Genomic DNA, 21,849 nt, shown 5'->3' with positions numbered 1-21,849 from the left:
CTGTGTACTGTTTTGTTACAGACCTGAACAAAATCATACAGTGTATTCATCACAAAAAGCAACATATAGAGTGAAATCGGACCACAAACCATTTCTTCCTTGCCTTAGAGAATACTGTAGATTGACATTTCATCCCAAACAAAATATACAAAAGTAGAAAACATTTTTAATATATATTAGAGTTAAACATTATATAGTACAGGTAGAGTGAGTATTCTAATGACCATATCCAAGTGAGGCATGAACATAGGCAATTTTTCTGTCTTAGCCGATTTAATAGGTTAAAAAATATCAGTAACATTGTGGAAAGAAAGCATATTATTACACAGGTGCTTCACAATAACAAGATTTCACTCATCCTGAAAGGACATGTCACCGTTCAAATGACTGTGGCATTCACAACAAATTGAATATTATTATAACACATATAAACTATATATTGCTACATTTTTTCATTTTCTCAAATACAATGCCCTGTTTACAAAGAACAAGACACTATACAAAAGAAATGACTGCAGCATAAAAACTGTTTTTATTTTTTTGTCATTTTGATACAATGCAAAGTCCTTACACTAGTGCTAACAACATATCATCTCATTGTTATATAAGCAGTAAATTAAATTAGCATGACCACTGAATACAGTTGCCGTGTCAGAAAATCAATAAGTAAAGTCAAAAGTACATTCCAGGCTGTCTTCAATGATAATCTATTAGGAGTAAATAGATAAAATGCAAAGATTCAAATAACAAATTGGTACATAATCGAATAATAAAACATACATCTTTCTATGATCCTAAACGTACCATTGCAGGCTAAAATTACTTCATCTTAAAGCAACAACTTTGTATATCACTATTGATTTTAAAGACAGTTGTTTTATATATATTGATTTTTTCCTTCAAGGTGCAAGGAACAAGAACCTTAAGGTACACAGCAGCTCTTTGTTTAAGGACAAGTTAATGAAGTGTTATGCAGTCTTGTACTTCCCTCTCCACTTTGGCCTGCTCTCATCTAATAATTATGATAACAGAAAGGTAGAAAGAATATGTGTGAAGAGAACAACAACTGAATACTGATATGAACTAAATCCATTTTAATTCAAACTTCATGAAGTCTGAAATTGTATAATTTGGGGACACAAAAAAATCTGAATGTATGTAGGTACACACATTCACCTCAGTGTCAAGAGTTCTTCGTACTAACTGAAGAGGGTGTGCATAAAAAGTTAGACTCATCATTTGAAACTGTAAGATTGAATATGAATGCCTTATTAGTCTTATAGTAACAGATGAATTCTAGGTGGATTTGTATGAGCCCTTTTTTATTCAATTAACTGTTTTACTTAAGTCTTAGACGTACTTGTGTTCGTAATCATCTATTATACGATTAAGCCCAGCAATTATTACTGTTAATTAGTCAATGTCATTTCCATATTATTATCTGTTAAAAATAGATGAGGTAGCGATATTTGGAGAAGACAAAAACGTGGTAAACAAAAAAAAAATGTTTTCAAATCATGCTCTGCATATTTGGATTAGGATATTATTAAAACAGGGTTTAAGAGTTAATACCAGTACTAGAACAAAGCACCTACTGCAGTTGCCAAATATGTCTGTCTCTCTGTATATCCACATGAAACAACTCGGCTTCCAGTGGAACGATTTTATATTTTAAACTTGGCACACTTATTCTTCATGGGATTTTTTAGATACAGATATTCAATTATGAATTAGTTTACTGTTTCAAATTTACCTTGACAGAGTTTACATCAACTTGTACATTTTCCTCAACCCAATGGCCATTCGTGATGGCAAAATGGATACCCAATACAAACACCAGGGGCCTCATGTATAATGCCGTGCGTAGAACTCACACTATAACATGGCGTAAGCACAAAAGCGGGATTGTGCGTACACACAGAAAAATCCAGATGCAGGAATCTGTGCGCACGCAAACTTTCATGTTCTTCCACTACATAAATCCCAATCAGCGTGAAAAGTAACGCACGTGCACGCGCCTTCTGTCCCGCCCCAACTCCTCCCAGAATTACGCCTCTTTGAATATGCAAATCAATATAAACAGCCTTCTGTGAAAAGACAATGGGAAAAGCACAGGGGAAAATATAAGAATTTCAGCGAATACCAAGTGGAGGCAAAGGAAAAACGTACTATTTGTTGGTTTAAACAGTGGTATAATCAACAAAAGAAAGTTGATCGAGTGACAGAGTGTCGGAGAAACTCGAAAGATCCAAGTTCACAAAGTCGCACAGTGCCCGAAATAAAAAAGAAATGACATATCAAAGTCGCCGTGAAAAGGCGAGTCGTAGCCCACCGTCTGAGTGTCATATGAAAGCTTATTAGGGTACAGACAAAACAAATAGGCACACAGTGGGGAAAAAAGCAAGAAATGTCAACTTTAATCTCGAAATTTCCACTTTAATCACATAGTTTATTTTGCCATTAAAGTAGAACATCATAAACTTCATCTTAAAATCGTTTATTTTACTAGTTTCTCAAGTAGCACGTTAAATGCTTTGTTCTGTATTTGATCTTCTATGTGCTCTATGTGTGTGAATCACTACGTGCTTCCGTTCTTTCTCTTTCTCCGACAGGACACAGAATCCATTACATTCGTGATATTACAGCTCTCTGAATAATTAAATACTGAGACGTATACGTGATATCATTTTCATGATGATAGGAATGAAAGCATGTTATTAAACATGGGAACACGGTGGCGCAGTGATTGTTCATATCTCACGCAAGAGTCTTGCTGCGCCATGTGCGACCTTCGATGAAATAATTTATTACAGAAGTACTGTCTCTTTCAAACGTACTAACCTCCAATTCCTGTCCTTACTTTTCTTTCTCCAAATACCCAATCGCCACACAATCAGCTCTGTAATAGACGTGAAGCCATCTGTAAGCTTAGAACGCTGATTCTTCAAAACTTTTAAGGAACATTGAAATATCTTCATAGTACATGTTTAATTATTCTATCCGTCTGTCTTTCCAGTGTCCCGTCAGCGCAAGAATACAACGCAATGCAGGAACAATCCCTGAACTAGCTAGCGCTGCGGCACCGTGTCCTCACATGTTTAATTATTAACAATACAGATTATTTAAATGAAGTTAAAGTTTTAGCTGTATAATATAATCAACATATTTTTCTGCATTTCATCTTAAAAATGAATACCGTCATCATATGTAAATACGCGCTTTATAAAGTGGCGCAGGTTGTGCAATATTATAACTGTAGTGCAAGTTTACAGTGAGGTAATTGTACTTATAAGTAAACAGTTCTACAAGGAGCACATGATGGACTGATTGAGTGCGTTTAGAGTTCTTGGGATGAAACCTTTTCTAAACGGCGAAGTCCGTACTGGGAAGTCTCTATAAAGCGTTTTGCCGTGGCTCAGGCAGCATCTGCTTCATGCTGTATACCGATATTTCTCTTTCCGATCAGCTGCTGCTGTGATTCCCCACTCAGATACAGTGATATAAATACTCCGAGTATTGCAGCGAGAGTAATATGGAAAAAGATGATCTGCTGTGGCAACCCTTAACGGGAGCAGCTGAAAGAAGAAGAAGATGCAGTGAGAGTTACAATGCTAAAGCAGTTATGGTATTTGGAATACTATGGCTATTCCCTGGACCATTATATTGCTGCAGGTTAATTACAATCAGATGCATTACACTAATAAACAATATGCAGTTAGTTTCAGTGTATTTATAAAGCAGCGTCAGGAATGTGGATCTAAGAAAGAAAGGTGATCACACAGGAACAGTAGCACTGCTTTGACGCTGGGTGCCGCCAGTCTGCAAAACCGATCGGAGAAATTGCGTACGCCAAGGTATGAGTTACCGTGGAAATGTGCGTGGCTTTACGGCAAGTTTAGGTTTTATACATCGCGATTTGAGCGTGGAAACGGGAGTACGCAACATTTCTGTGCGTACGCACCGTTTATACACGAGGCCCCAGGAGAGGTGTGTATACTAAAGACACTTGTACACCGACTCAGTTCTACATTAAAATAAACATTATCTACGCATTATACTTATCTAATAGTTCTCTGACACTGCAGTTTGCCAGGAAAACTCCAGATGTGCTCTCCATCTTGGCTCAAAGCAGCCAACAGTTTATGTGGTTTTAAATTCCTATCAGGTACTTCTTTCAAAAATGTTATTTTTAAGAAGTCTGAACTACAACTAGTGACAGACGCTACACAGCCAACAACTAACAGTAGGATATTTAATCAATGCCATTTTTACATCGCTTTAATTGGACTCTGTTATTTATGAAAGCTTCTGAGCCAACAAAAGCCTATCTGGACTATGTTTTCAACTGTACAACATTATACCATTAAAACAATAACCATGAAAACAACACTTATTTCTGTAGCACATTTTCATAAAAGACTATAGCTCAAAAGTGCTTTAAAAATGTCAAAGAAAAACCTGCAAGAAAAAAAAATGAAAACTAAATAAGAATAAGAATGAATACATGACTTACCAAAAATGGCATGTAAAATAAATACACTCTTACATAACAATGATATAGAAGTAGTTATATGTAGATTTATTTTTATGTTTATGTAAAGGTAAGTCTGATACTGTGGTCTGATGGTTGGAGAAGACAGAAAAAAAAACTCTAGGGCAAATGCTGGACAAAAAAACAAAAAAAACAAAATCTGCATGGGTTCTAAGGCCAAAAGACCCCCCGCCTTCACTGGGCATTCTGTGTAACATAAATTAATTTATGTAGTTCCTTATTGCTTTTTAAGCTTTGTCTGAGAAGATTTAATGTGGTGGGTCTTGTCAACAGTTAGAGCATCCAATTTTATTCTAACATCACAGGTGGCTGCACATTACTTCAAGTGGTGGTGGTGCAAAACACCACCACAGAAAAACTGAGAAAGAAAGGAGAGAAATGTTGTGATTAATTATGCGTAATGTCTCATCCAGGGTTCCTCTCCTAGCTAAGGTTCAAATTCATGTTTAACGTCTCTATTTTTTGTTTTTGATTCTTTTTATGTGATGTGCATACTTTATTTATTGGTTTTGTCTATTTATACAAGTTTCCTAAATTCCATGTATTTTGTGGGTGGTCCCTTAAGAGGTGGACTCACCTGCCAGTCACCACCAGGAACTGCCCTCCGACCTCTAAATCCAGTTCTTGGTGGTTCATTTTGAATGTTTTGTTGAGTTGGTAAATTGTTCCTTCTCTTTCTTTGATTTATTGGATTTCTGAACCTTATTCTGCTATTTTCTTAACTTATTCTGGATTTATGTATTGGGACCTTGTTCACCTGGATTGCCTTTTGCTTTGAGGAGCTACATTTTGCCTTTTGTGCTCTGTGAAGCTTCATTCTTGTTATAAGCATTTTTCTGAACATCAACTTTTTATTTATTTAAACAAATCTGTGTTACCGTAATATCCAGCCTGGGTTTAGCAATATATCTTCCTTAAGTGGCCATTTTTGGAAGTGTTTTTGGAAGCTATTGGGATTTATCTGCTTTGGGACTCCTAGTTCTTTACATTATGATTGCAAAACTATGAAGAATACGATATTTATATGCTTATACAATCTATTACAAGTAGAACTGACATGAAGCTATGAAAAAACAAATTTAAAAAGTAGGATTTTTTAGAGGATTTCAATTTGTCCTATAGTATTAGCATGGTGTATTTCTATCTGCAAAGCCTACTTTTCCACTTTTTATATTTAGTTCTTTGAATAATATCAAAACCACTATTGGAAAATCTAAGGGTAGCAACTGGGTGTTTAATGGGACAAAATATAGAAAAAAGCAAGGTTATTCAGAGCTTTAAATACTATTAATAGAATTTTAAAATCAGTTCTAAAGGACACAGGTGACCTGTGTAATGATGTTAAAACTGATGAGCTTTGCTCAAAGTTTCTTTTTGGGTTAAAGGTCTTGCTTCTGCAGTTTGAACTAACTGCAACCAATTGATGTCTTTCTTATTTAGTTTTGTTAGAAGTATAGTATAGTAATCTACTAAACTAAAAACAAAAGAGTAAATTAATTTTAATTAAGTTTTGCAATGTTCTTTAAATAAAAAATGCAGTTCTAGTAATATTGTTAATGTGCAATTTAAAGTCCAGAGGGGTATTTTTCGTACGTGGATTACTCGTTTAGCCTGATGTAATTGCTGACGATTTGGCCTGATCCTGGATCTGTCGGTTTTTCGAAATTCTTGCTGGAAGTGTTGTCATAGCAACACATCCTAATCCTCAAACATGCTCGGAGCAGGTTTGTTCTTCGTAAACAAGGATTAGCTCACACACGTAATCAGTGACCGTGCGTGGAATTCATTCAGTCATGGCTTCGCCATTCATGAATGAACGACCAATTGATATTGGTGCGCAAATTATAAGATGAGAATTTCATATAGAGAGGGGTTTGCGCGATCGGCAAGATCCTTTATTGCTCCTGGAGGAAATTCTTTTTGAAAGATACCGCTTTAGCCGAGGGGGAATATTGTACCTCAAAGATTTATTAGCACCTTATATTCGAAGTCAAACTAGGCGAAGTTGGGCTCTCACAACCACACAGACAGTATGCATTGCTTTGAGGTTTTTTACAAGCGGCACTATTTTATATACTGTAGGCGATGCTGAAAATCTAACTAAAAGTGAAGTTTGCCAGGCAATTTGTAAAGTCTTTTTGGCTCTGAAATATTTCCTTCGGGTTTTCATAGTGTTTCCTAGACACCTGCGTGTGCAGACAATAAAAGAGGCGTTTCATGCCATTGCAGGTAGGTAATACACAGGCTAAAACACCCACAGTTCCATGAAGAATCTCAATCAGCCTAACATTCTCATTACCAGGATTTCCAAATGTGATTGGGGCACATGGGACTGATCAGAGTGGAGTTTGATCAAACATTATTTGGAAAATGTACCTGTCCTCCTGATGAATAATCAGACACAGTTTCTTCATCAAATATTTGACCTTCGTCAATATCTCGTTGGTCAGACACAGGTTCAAGGGATATGACATTCCCTGCAACTGACCCAACAAAAAAGAGGGCTATATGGAACATACCTATGGCACACATCGATGACAAATATATGCAATGACTATCCTTTACCTGAAATGAAGTGACCACTGCATCCTGCCACTGGTTCTGAGAAGGAGCTTCCCCCTGGAATGCCCTCAGAAACAGGGCGATGGGCATTTTGCTGGAGAGCCAACTCTTCTGCAGGGGTTAGGTCTGGACCGCGTGGATCTCCAGCTGTTTTTTGCTTGTCTGCCTTCTTATTAGCTTTAAATTAATGTTTTTTATATTATATATGACTATTTATGTCAACAGTTATATACCAATATTTACCAGTTAGAAATATATTTTTGTACTTCACTTTAACCTGTTCCCATGTTCTCCTTGTGCTTACGTTTGATCCGGAATTATGACATATTAAATAATGATTAATCTGACACATAGGAAATGAAACGCTGCATTCAGTAAGTACAATGCACACTACTTAGCATTTAATTTGTCGGCCACTTTTTGCCAGCCGTCTTTTCTGGTCTGGGTTGCTTTTGCAGTGTTACCGCTTGTGCATATTAAATCTTGAAATTCTTCATGTCCTTTGAATAAAAGGTCTTGCACCGCGTGTGTGAAAAAAAAATGAGCCCATTCTTTCGTCATTTTGTTACAGCCTATCAAAGACTTGCTGATCATGTTTTCTAGACTCAATATATATGGGCCTTTCAATCAGCATGGGCGCGCGCATTCATCTCAGATGATTAGATCCAGCTAGACTAATCTACTACACGGCTGCGTTTGAAAAACGGACCTATCCCGGATGAGTGTCACCGGCATTAACTTATCCAAGATGAGGCACCTGATCTCAGATGATTTAAGCGACGTACGGAAAATACCCCCCAGGTTAGAGTCCATGAGTACACCTAAATTGTTTACATCCGCCTTCACTTTTAATGCTAAGGCATCAAGTTTTTCTCTAAAACACACATTATTATTTCCAATTTTGCCAACAACCAAAAAGTCTGTTTTTTCCTTATTTAGTTTCAGAAAATTGCTACTCATCGATACAATGAAATACAAGTAAGACATTAGCTCACACAGCCCAGAGCTTCAGGATCATCAGATGCTATAGCTAAGTAAAGCTGTATGTCATCTGTGTAGATTGAAAATAACAGCAGGCCTAGAATTGATCTTTGTGGTATACCATATGCAGTATCATGGATCTCTGAACTATAGTCACCTCAACTAAGATCGAATTGGCTACCTGTTAAATAAGACTGAAACTGAAAACAATATAAGACACTACTACAGAGATCCACCCAATGTGCAAGGTGATTTATAAAAGTACTGTGATCTATGCCAGGAGTTTTCAAGCTTGGGACTGCCATGTTTTACTTATGGGTATGATCTTGCATAATTTTGTACAGAGCACTCTGAAAGCTTTGTTTTATATAGGCATCAACTTTAGTCACTTGCAAGACAGGTAGTATTAATCTTTCAGGAAAACCTGTGCACACAAGTAATGTGGCATAGTGGTTAATGCTTTGGACTTAAAACCCTGAGGTTGCAGGTTCAGATCCCACTATTGACATTGTGGGATAATGAGCAATTCACTTCACCTGCCTGCACATCAATTGCAAAAACAAAAGAAATATAAGCAATGGACTTTTAATATTAAGATATTTTATTTTTGTAAGCACTGAACAAATTAACAGCACAGCCTTTCTGTATATTGTTAATTTTATAACTTTAGACAACTTTGACATATTTGCATTTTTGTTACTAAGTTAAGGGCTTAAGAGTTGCATAATAATTAACACCAATCAGGGTTGCAGGGACCAATTTGATTCCAATGCCAATGTCTAAATTAGCTTAAGAAAGTGTAGGGGAATGTGTTTGTTGTATCTGGCAAAGAAATGCTCTGCCATATTGTTAAACTCTATAATGTGATAAGCCAGTTCATAACTATAGTATTCCATAACTACATTGATTACTCTCCGAAGCCATTTAGTATGTAGATGTTTATGACTTATTAAAATGACTCATGAGTATATGAATTGAGAATTGTACAGGTATATACAGGAGTGATAAATCAGTCCCAATCCAATTGTCTTTTACCCTCTTCTTCACTATCACACAGATCACCTTGAATTCCATACCACCCAAATTTCCACAGAGGTTTGAATGCAGTTCTGCCAGCAATTATACAGTATTTGAGCTGGAATATACATGACGCTTGGAACACTTCTGCACACACATAATGGCTGCCACGTATTTCCAGTGCACTTCTGACATGTCCTCTGAGTACGTTGTTAGAAATTAATGCAACGTGCGTGCAAGTTGCAGTACCAGCAAAAATCTGGGTGCCCAGAGTGTTCAAATTTTAGTATGTGATGTCAGCATCATTGTTGATGGCTGAACACTTTGAGGAATGGCTGACAGAGCAGGTTGGAAATTATCATCATCTTTATGATGTGAGACCATTCTGCACAGTGACAAACATATGTCAGAACAGCTGGCATCAAATGGCCAGCACTTTGAAAATGGATATGGAAACATGCAAATATGTCTGCAAAGAGGAACGTGTGTGAGAAAAGAAGCAGTGTTTTGTCCTGAAACTGTTAAGCATCTTGCATGGCTGCATAACTTTGTAACAAATTGTCCAACTGACACAAACTTCAATACTGTGGTAAGTGCTAAAGCATCATATTTAACATTTTTACTCTGGTTTCTTTATGTATTATTAATCTTATTATTTACACATAAACGTTGTGTATATTGCCTCCAAATATTTTTTTGCTCAGTCATTACAGTTTGTTCATAGAAATAAATGGAATTTTTCATTGTGGTTTCATTGTGGTTACAGACAAGCAACCAAGAAATTCTGGGATAAAATTAAACATATGTGTCTTCAACCCACAACGTAGCTCCCTTAACCAAGTTGTTCAGAGTGTAGTTGATCTTCAACAACAACACCTTCAGAACCATCAAAGAAAAGAAAGCGAGACAAGGTGACACTGTTGATATTGTTCTTCTCTAGACTTTGTCAAAACTGCAAGATGAAGGTTAGCCATCCAAAAACATGTATAGTGCATTATGTAATTACAGTACAGTCTCGATTAACCAAGGTTCTGTATTATCCGAGGTACATATACTTATGTTATGGCTGTACCAAGCCAGTTCAACTCATGCAAACGAAAGTTGGAATTCAGCAATGGATTTGATCTTCATATCCACAGGGATTCACAGCACAATATTATCCTTACAATGTCACAAACTGATTACCTTTTACACAAGGATCGGATTAATCCGTAACTGCCTAAAATTCTTTGCGCGGCCAGGTCATTTCATACAAAGTGTCTGTTTTTCTTGGTCATGCACTTGATGCTGCTTATTGCTGGAAATATCTGCAGTTTTGTGTACATTGTATTTTTTCGTGTGATTTTTTTTTATTTCATTAAAGTTTTAAAGTTATTAAGCCGCAAAGTAAAAGTTATCATGAATGGGAAGTGAAAGCATGTTCTTTTGCCCTTAGAGGTGTAGTGGGATGCGAGTAAGCACTTGGATAAGGGAAAAACAATAAAAAAAATGTGGGTAGTGACTTAAGTGTTGGTGAAGTGACAGTAGGTGACTAGAAGAGAAAGAGAGGGGAAATTGAAAAATGGTGTTTAGAAAGGGCTTCGGTAAGATGTGAAAATACGGAAAGAAAAATAGTGAAGAAAGGAGAATTTGAAAAAAGCACATAAGCTCTGTTTTTGTGGTTTAGTTAGATGAGAGGAAAAGGCAGCCCAATTTCTGGACCGATATTACAAAGTAAGGCTTTAGAATTTCATAAGCATTTCAAAGAAGGGGAAGAAGAATTCACAGCTAGTTGGTTGGTTGGTTGGACCTTTGGGAAAAAAAGGTTTGAAGTTAGATGTTAAACATTACTGAAGAGCAATTGTCAGCTTGTACTGAAGAAATGGAAGGGTTTACTGCTAAAGTGGCGAAGATTAAAGAGGAAGAAGATTTAAGTTTCAATCAAATTTACAACTGTGATGACACAGGTATAAATTATAAAAGTTTCCAACCAAAACATCAGCATTGAGAGAAGAAAAATCAGCGCCTGGGTACAAGCAAAGCAAGAAGAGAGTAACGGTATTGGCCTGTTCAAATGCACCAGGTAGGCATAAACTTAAATTAACTCTCATAGGAAAATAAAAGAAACCCAGATCCTTAAAAAATGTAAATTTAAATAGTCTGTCAGTTAACTATAGAAATAAAAGAAGCGCATTTTTGCATTCAATGTTGTTCAAAAATGGTTTTATGAAGACTTTTTTCCCAACGTAATAAATTCTTTGAAAGAGAAAGAGCTTCCACATAAAACACTTTTAATACTAGACAATGCTCCATCCCACCCAGACCAAAGCGAACTAGTTTTTGGTGACAGCAGGCCTCTTTTTTTGCCTCCTAATGTCACTTCACTTATTCAGCCCCTACATAAAGGTGTACTTAAGACTTTAAAACAAAACTACAGACAGCAACTTTTAAAAAATCTCCTTAAAGACCTTGAGAATGGCAAAAGTGTTACATAAAAGTTGCTATTTACTGGTTAATGTAAGCATGGGATGATGTAAAACCATCCACTCTGAATAAATGCTGGAATAATATATTGTGCTCCCAAAATGAAACCAGGCAGAAGGAGATAATGAATGAAGGTGGAACAGCTAAAGAAACGCTTTTTGAATTAGCCAAAACATTTCCCGTTTCGGAGGCACTCACTACAAATGATATTGAAGAGTGGATAAATGATAGTGAAATTATTGAATGAAGGAAAAGATGAAAGTGATGATGGGGAGGATGAAGAGTGTACAGAAATTGTAGAAAATATAGCACATATGGAATGTCTACATGCTATCGAGACAGCTCTCCAGTATGTCGAACAACAGGAAGATACCACGTCTGCTGAACTTATGTTGCTGAGGTGCCTACGGAATGTAGCGGCAAAGAAGTGAGGAAAAGCAGCTAAACAAATGACAGAGACTTTTTTGGAAAAGTTTAGAAGAAGTTAGATCACCACAATCTTAAACCAGATATACTGTAAATCTAGTGTAATTATTTTTTGGTTGTTTATCAGGTTTTTAATTTACTTGTTTAAACTGTAGAAGGATACCGTGCCTGCGGATATTATGTTGCTGCCTATAGGATATTGGGGAAAACAAGTTGGGACTGCAAATAGACAAAAGACAAATATTTTGTTAATGAAAGGAAAATATTTTGTTTATGAAAGTATGCATTATTTTTGATGTTGTTTAAATATATGTAATTATATGTATGTCATACAGTGGCAAAGCATGGAAATATCTTATTTTTGTCATAATTTATGTTCACACATTAGCCTTCCGTATTATCCAAGTTTTTGAATATCCCAGGTAGCCTCAGCCCACATTACCTCAGATAATCGAGACTGTACTGTACCTAGTACAGTCCCTTCTGCAGCTTGCAGAACCAGATGCAAAGACTGATTAAGGAGATAAAGCAACTCATGCTTTCACATGAGTAGGTTTACAAAACCAGTAAAGTTTTGCACTAATATTTTTCATTGTTAAAGATGCTAAATGTATATATGTTTGTATTTATTTTTTGTATATAGAGGTTTATATGTTTATGTTTACATAAACACACTAAACTGGGTTCAGCTTGTTTACATATGTTGTTTGCATGTCAAACACACCCTTAAATATTATGTATGTTTATTAAAAGTTTTGCATATAAAACAATACATTTCTGTGTGAGAGTAAGGTTTTACAGAACTGTTCGGCATTGCTGCAACAAAAATAATGTATTCCTTCATTAAATGTCAAGTATCTTGATTTACATTACAGTCTCTTAAAATCTTGTTAATTCTTTACATTCTAAAAGTTTGAGGGACTAATGATGAGAAGGAGCATTAAACATAGACTTAATTGATTGTGCTTCATTATAGCAGAGCTTTCTGGAAGGGCACTTTACCTGCAATAGTCTGAAAATATTGCTTGAGACAGTCATGGACAAGAGTGCCAGTCCTTGTAGCCTGGCTGGCAGTGAGGTATCTTGGATTTATTAAGTTGGAATCTCCCCCTTCAACCATGAATCTTAACTCTCCCTGTCATCCACCAGGTTACTGGACACACATTGTGCCCCATCATGCTCCATACTGTCAATAGCACAGAGGTAGTTGTGTAGAGTGATGCAAGCTTTGGTGATGTCTTGTGCTTTGTCAACTGAACACACCATGGCCTTTCCAAAATTTATCCACCTAGCAGCAAGAATTCCAAAAGAATTCCCTACATACCATGTGGCTCCGAATTGCAGATAGTTGTAAATAAGTTGCTCAGGAGTGTGATTGGTTACTGTTAATAAAACATGAAACAATATCACGATTAAACTACTGCATATTTCACTTAAAAAGATAAACACATATACAAAAAAAACTAATTATTTTTATGTATGCGTATGTGAGAGAGAGAATTGTTCAAACTAACCTAAATAGTGCTGCATCAGTTTCATCTTCAAGGAGAATGCCTCATCAACTACGAACACATGGGGGCTAATGACTTCACTGCCAAGCAGTGAAGATAGAGGGAACAGGGACACATTCCCTTGAGTAAGTTGTGATCCAAATTGGCTTCTCACAAATACTCTTGCATCACTGTCATGGCCGTATGCTCCTATATCTACAACAGTGAATCTGTATCTGGCATTGCACACGCCCTTTAGGGTGAAGCTAAAGTGTCCTTTGTAATTAAAAAATACACTCCCAATGTCGTATGGTGCATATACCCTCATGTTTTCCGTCTATTGCTCCTAGGCAGTTTGGTTGCTTCCACAAACACCAGAAATCACTTTTTATGTTCTCCCACTGCTTTGTATCATGGAAAGCCACAAAGTCCTCCTTAATGGCATTGGCTTGGCATTGGCATCTGGCTTGGCAGACCTCAGCCACAATGTTGAAAATTGTTGCTTGGATAAGCTTGTAGCTGGCTGCTAAATCTTGGAGACTGATGACTTTGGTAAGGTAACGCAGTGTGACGACAAGCCGCATTACTGCTCCAACAAGATCAATGTGCATGCTTCATGTTTGATGAATGGTTTGATGCAATGAAGCAAATTATCAAATTTTAATGGTGACATACAAAAGTATTCATGATCCTTTTCTTCATCCATTTCTCACATATGCAATACAAGTATCGCATATTCCCCATCGCAATGATGCAATACATTTAAAGGACTCACAAGTATAGTCCACAAGCATATGAGTCGCATAGCGTCAAGTATACCCTAGTCCTTATTTTGTAATTGCTACAAATTGTTTGACTGTCAGTACACTGATAATCTGCTTTTTTGATGAGATCATTAATTAAAAAGTGAGTTTCAGTGATCTATACACAATGCAAATTTGTAGTCATAATTCTATCTAGTGAAGAACAACAACATCAAAATGAGGATATCACAACTAAATCAAGTTTTTCTTGTTTTGGTATGCACAGAGCACTCCAAAAGCTTTGTTTTTTCCTCTCACTAGATTTGTGCTTTAGATATCTGTCAGTTGATCTTATTCTTTCCTTTTCTTTATTAATGTTATATTTTTGGATCTTTTCTCCCTTCTAGACCTTGAATGTTTCTCTTTTTTCTCATTAAAATTTTATGCTTTATTTTGAAATTTTGCTGATGTCACGGTTTGGTGTTGTCCCCACCTCTTACTCAGTTTTTTTGTTTTTCCTTGTTTGGCTCTATCTTGTTTTTAGTTTAATTAGTAACAGGGCAGGGCTTCTAGTTCTCCACATCTCCAGGTGTGCTGGCAATAAGAAGTACAGTCACCTTGGGAACATGAAAGGACTAGCAGTAGCTGCAGCTGCTCACCACAGCTGTGACATTTGCCTTTATGGCCCACCATCTCCCTGAGTTTGTCCCTTGAGTTTTTTTAACCTCCTTGAAGCTTTGTTTTAATTTGGACATTGAAGTTTTGGCTTTATAGTTTCATTAAAGACCTGTTTAGGACTGTATTTAGTGTTTCTGAATCAGAAATATTTACAAAGTAAATTTCTAGAATAATGCTGGCCTTGATGCATTTCTTTTGTCGATAGTATTTGCTTTTAGATTTCCATTTTAGCGTGTTAAATAAAGGATTTTTCATTCTCGTTTTTTTTTTTCTTCTGTTTTGTTTTAATTTCTGTCCTAGTTTTTAATGTTTCATTGGTTTACCCCAGGCTCAGCTCTAGCATTTTTGCTTCCCTAGGCAAGGCTGTAAACCCCACCACAAGGCCAATCATATGAACCTTTCTCAGACATCCCACCATTGCGGAACTTATTTAAGGTAGATTTGGATGAGTGGCATATGTACAGTAAAGGGAACAAGGGGCCTTTATAGAGACATTTCTAGGAACTGCTGCTATCAGGGTCGTTGTTCACCTTGAAGTTTTCAGGTAGGGATGTTCAGGAGATTGGGAATATCTTGTGGGAATCTAGGTGAAGACCACTGATTTCTGAGAGACTTGTGATATTTGCTTAATATTGCATAAGAGTTTTAATAAATGTAAGACTATTGCTGTTTTACTCTTTGAATTTGTATAACCTATCTGATATTGTATTTGTAGTCTGTTTGTTTAAACGAATTATGAAATGAGTAAATATTCACATTTAGGTATACATTTTACATGGACTAGAGGTGTGTATTTGTTTTGAATTTCACAATTCCATAAAGATACAAAAAAATTAGCAGTTCATCAAAGATGTCAGGTAAATTAAATTTGTCTTAGAATTTTGAACTGAGTATATTTGTAAAATTGTGCAAACACAAATAGGTTCATTGTTTCATGGTAACTTCATTTTACAAAGATAAATTGAGTTTTAATTAATCAAATAATAACCATACTACTGTGTTTAATTAAAGTTCCATACAATAATAAAAATACAAATGACTGAAGCCCAAAACAGTTTTTATTTTTTTTATTGATTTACGTCTTAAACTTAACTTAAAACTAGTTTCTTTTAAATCCATTATTTGGACTAGCACATCCTCCACTGATAAAGTTACTGAAAAGTATATGAATCATGAGGACAAAACACATATAAACTACACAAATGACTGTTAAGTTCTACGACAGTTATTCTATAATTTTCACAAATTATTAACAATTATTACAGTAATTTATAAAAGCATAAGAAAGTTTTTCAAGTGTATGCTAACCAGTTCAGTGACTAGGCAGAAATTCAGTCTTGGGAGTATTTTTGTTCCCCATATTGTCAGGATTCATAACATGAACATAAGCAGTCCTTTAAAAACTGCACCTAATGGCATAAAATTGAACCTGCAAAATAAAAGAAGAAACAGAAAGACATATACATATGTATCGAAAACCTGCATCAATCCAATGACACAATGACACAGCGTGAAAACAAATATTAATCTTTTTTTGTTTTGGCTAAACCTACAGCCTTCCAATTCTGAAACCAAATCAACAATGTATCCTGAATTTAAATGTTATCATATAAAGTAACACTAAAAACCACATCAAGTTAAATTTATTGTTATGTGTATAAAATGTAAATAGAACAATAAAATTAATTGCATGTCTCCTTAAATCTATTGGCAGAAATGCAATATTAACTAATAATCTATTATTTCCTTTCTAAAACTCTAGCACTTCACTCCCAGATAATCAAGGCTGGAACTGGGAGAACTTTGAGCCCATTCTGCGGTGGTGGGGGGATGGAATAGTAGGCTGCTTGCTGCTTGTCTTGATCGGCACATTTACAAGACAAAAGACGCTGACAGAGAGGTGCGAAGGGATTTAAGTTGGGCCGGATTTGCGATTTTTTTCGTAGGCTTTGGTAATTCTAGTGTTAAGGAGTTTAGTGCTCAGATCTAATAGTACAACAGTGACCTGTAATATGTAAACAGAACTCTAGCACAGCCTCTTTTGTTATCCATATGTGCAGAGATGATATAAAGTGCAAAGAATATGTCAGCTTTGTGGACGTGTTAGGAAGATATGCAAACTGGAGGTGACCATGAGTATCTTGAATATTCTGTTTAACACTAGAATCCATGAAGCCCACGAAAAAACTTGCATTCCCAGCCCATCTTAAATCCCTTCACACAGCTCCATCAGCATCCTTTGTTTTGTAAATGTGTCGAGCAGCACAAGCAGCCTGCTGTCCCATCTCCCGCCTTGACGAAGCTCAATTCGGGCAAAACGTTCTCCCAGCTCAAGCCATCGCTCCTTATCTACATATCTATGAGGTTCCTGGAGTTGTATAGGGTAAATAATACAGTATATTGTTATTTGGAATACATGCATTTCATGTGTGTTTCATGTCTACAAAGATCTGGGTAAGTGTTGGATGAAAGGAAATAATTGCGAAGCAAGAAATGCTGAACACATATCTGAAGCAGAAACTTTTTCCATGTTATACTAACAATAACGTGATGTGTATAATGTGTGAAGACTTTAGTCCAAATATCAAATAAACGTGCACTTTTATACAAGAATATAACCAAAGAAAAAAACGCATTTGATTTACATATTGGTGTCAGAGTTAAAAACCCAAGCTCAAATGTCAATCGACAGGGAGTTTATACGTGTTCTTGAATGGTGTAGAGGTAAGTACCGCTGCCTTATAACCCAAATGGCTCGGGTTCGAGACCAGGAGCACGGCGTTTTGAGTAGTGAGCTGCTATTGTTATTATTACTATAATATAATAAAAACATAGATTTGATTTCAGTCTGTAACACCTAGTGCAAACTTTGGGTACCTGTAAAAGTTAGCGCTTCTTATTTTATTATACAATTTAATTTTCTCAGTGACGTTCACGTGGTAAAATGAACTTGCCTTTCACTCTCTGAGTTGATGGCATTTTTCTCCATTCTTTTCACAAGAGCAGTGATGATCACAGTGGGTGCTGTGGCTGATACCTGCTCAGAACTATTTGTTGTACTGGCAATCAAAGATACAATGTCCCATGACCGCTATCAGACTGGACAAAGGCAGGACCGTAACAACAGACAGCTTCTTCTTTTGACTAGTAGACTACTGCACAGCAACATAACTCTGCTTGGCACCATAAAGTAACATGGGACTTCCACCTGCAGCTACAGTATAGTCATTTTAGGACGCGAACAATTCGCCACGCTAGTGTTTAGATCTGGCAGGGTCATGCTGATGATGTAATGGCCCAAAAATAGAAGCATTTGATTTCAGTCTGTAACAGCTGGTGTAAAGTTTTGCTACTTGTAAAAGACATCATTGAAGGAATATAAACAGACACACAAATGCTGGTAAATCATGTCTTCTGGGTATCTTGTCACTTGAATTTATTGTTTTTCAGTTTTATTCATGAGTAAAAGCACACTTGTTTCATTATACCTTTGTGAAAGTGTTTATTTTATATTCCGGTAACCACTTGAATGAAATCAAATCTGTCTCTGCCTCTCTCACGCACACACACACACACACACACACACACACACACACACACACACACACACACACACACACACACATTCATACATGAAAACATCACAATTTGAAACTGACAAGAGACTATGAAAAGTCTCAGCAATAGAGACTGGACAAGTATTGACTAAACTGATAAAATACTTAAGAAAACAAAAGACACAAATGTACATTTATTTGGTAACCCACCAACAAAACCACACAGGTGGCTCAATTTAGCTGGAAAATCAAATAATACAAAGAGAAAAATTCTCAAAACTGTTTTTCCAGTACTATTATTGAAATCCAAACCAAAATTATTACTCTTTATTTCCTTTTGCATATATAAAAGCATCACTGATATAAATTTCCTTGAAGCCTGTTTTTATTTTAATAGTAGTTTCCATACCATTGCCAACATGCATGTTGCTAGTGTGTAGTACTGGATATGCGTCATTATGCACACTGTTTATGTCATCAATTAAATACAAAAAAAGGCATTAAAGTAGTAGAAAGTGCAGAAAAAGAAACCAAAAACCCTCCAATATCCTGACAAAGATGTCAACCTCTTCTTTTCCACAACTGATGAGGGATCCACCCTTAAGTTGCTCTGACAGGCATCATCTGTGCTCAGTCAAGAGTCCTCTGTTTCCTCTGCAAATTTTTAATAAGATGGAGCCTGCTATATCATGCATTCCAGATGGCATCATCAAAATGTGATGCCTAATGCAGAAAGAAATATAAATAAATTTTAAACTCAAAACAAAATCAAAGTAGATACTAAAAATAGCACATGCATTTACATTCATAGACCCTGAAAACTGACAGCAAGCTTTCACGATGTCTTGTAAATACAATATTTATGTATACTTTATATCCTGCTCATTCATGACATAAACATGGCTAAAATAATCTGTATGTGATTTCTAAGTTTCACGTACGTACAGGAAGGGTTTCAAGACACAGTTCTACCTTAAAATGTTTTAAATATTATTTATACATAACTAAGTCAGTGAATGAATGCTAATTTATATATATGCTAATTTTAGTGCAGGAATCACTAATTTCTGCCTTAAATGTTATTTTTACTAAGTCAACTTGTAATATTTTCAGATTATCATGTTTATTTATGTTGATTTTTTTTGTCTTGTATGTTGTTTCTTTTTGCCTGTTTAGCCTACTACTAATGATAGTAATTTATGGCAGCGTTAATACATTGCTATACCATGATCTTATATTACACTTGCCTCTGTGTGTACCTTTTCATGACATTACAGTGCAAACTTTAATAAAGTCTACCATTGTCACTCTCAATGTGTTAACTTTACCATGTGAAAGGGGAAACTAACACAATGTTGTTGCTATTTTGGTTACCAAGAAATAATAGCAGATTGTCAATTAAACATAACAAATAATTAAATTTAAAAAATAAAAACAAAGTAGTACAGAGAAGAGCCGAGAGATTATTTTGTTGTTTTGCTTCAGATATGTTTCTATTAGGAACATCTATCTAGATTCAGTAGGAGTCCTGTTATTTAAACATAGTTTAAGACATTATGTTTTTTTGTATTATTTAGGGTTATTTGCTAAAGGTAGTCAACTTTACTTTGTTTTGTATGGCTGTACCTATTTTTCTGATTTTTGTATACTTCTTATATCAAATGCTAGTTTTTACTAAAACTGAATTCTGATACAGACCCAAAATAATGCTGTTTCAACTAAATACCAAAGAATTGTAGATATCAGATGTCTATCAGTACTGTGTAAAGGTCTGACGTCCTAGATTGTTTTCATCCATTTTGTCTTAGACCAATGGTGTCCAAACTTTTTGCAAAGAAGGCCAGATTTGGTGAGGTGAAAATGTGTGAGGGCCGACCATTCAGCCTGACATTCTTTGAACCATTAACATTAAATGCAAATGAACTATTTTATGAAATTTTTATTGCAAATGGCATACTTTTCTTCACACAGAACACAAATAAATATAAACAAGTTTTTTTTTTATCAAAATCACTCTGCCTTTCATATTTGAAGACCACATAAAATGAAGAAAAAGTCTTTTGGGAAGATTAAACATATCTAGGTTCATTTGAAACATTACATACTGTATTATTCAATATTAAATGCTCACTGTAAACTTCTAAATTCAAAACATGTGAACAGGAAAATAACACTAACAGTTATCTTATTTAGAAGTACAAAAGATTGAGGACCATATGGGTCCATGTACTTTTTGGTATTTAAAATTTCATTTTAGAAGCAAAAACGAAAATACGAAAAATGAAAGGAATTTTCAGATTTTGATTTTTGATTAAAGAATAAAATAAGGGAAAGTAAGGTATTTTTTTAATTCAGTGGTAACAAATAGCAGTCATAAACTTAAAATTACACATAATTTTCTGGATTTATTTGTGATTCAAATAATGAAAGTGTTATAGCTCAATAACAATAAAACAGACACATTTTCGTTGTCTGAAACTGGAGGTACTTCTTCTTTTGCGCGATTTTTGACAACACGTGCGAACAGTCCTCCTCCTCACAACACATCGACCAACGGCCTTGAAGTTACACTGGCATCACCAGAGGATGGACCATTACATTGTTTTTCGGAACACTAAAAGAGTGATACTCCGGGACGAGGACATGACTGCAGAAAAACTGAGTCGCATCTTTCAGGTAAAAATACAAGCTTTGCAAACTTTGCTTCATTGATGTAGCAGTTCTTATATGAACGTTATTGTTGTTACTTACTGTGAAACAGCCACCATTTGGTGATTTCATTTACTAAAACTAAGTCTGGCAATTTTTATAGTGCTAGCATTTTGAATGGTTGCTCATTGACTTTTACCGGCTACTATAGCTAGTAAACGTTTCGAGTATTAACAGTGCGCAAAGTGTAACACGTTAAGAGAGCAACGTGATTTACATAAAGTTTTCTTAACATGTGTCACACTTGTCAATGAGCGACCATTCACACATTTACACACATTCAAAATGCTAGCACTATAAAAATTGCCAGACTTGGTGTTAGTAAATGAAATCACCAAATGTTAGCTGTTTCGCAGTAAGTAATAACAATAACTTTCTTAAAAGAACTGCTACATCAATGAAGCAAAGTTTGCAAAGCTTGTATTTTTACCTGAAAGATGCGACTCAGTTTTTCTGCAGTCATGTCCTCGTCCCGGAGTGTCACTCTTTTACTGTTCTGAAAAACAATGTAACGGTCCATCCTCTGCAGATGCCATGCAGTGTAAGTTCAAGGCCGTCGGTCGATGTGTTGTGAGGAGGAGGACTGTTTGCACGTGTTGTCAAAAATCTCGCAAAAGAAGAAGTACCTCCAGTTTCAGACAACGAAAATGTGTCTGTTTTATTGTTTTTGA

The sequence above is a fragment of the Erpetoichthys calabaricus genome, chromosome 1 (genome assembly GCF_900747795.2).
Source record: "Erpetoichthys calabaricus chromosome 1, fErpCal1.3, whole genome shotgun sequence".
Taxonomy (NCBI): domain Eukaryota; kingdom Metazoa; phylum Chordata; class Cladistia; order Polypteriformes; family Polypteridae; genus Erpetoichthys; species Erpetoichthys calabaricus.
The sequence above is the reverse complement of the archived record's forward strand: the minus strand, read 5'-3'. Positions refer to the sequence as shown.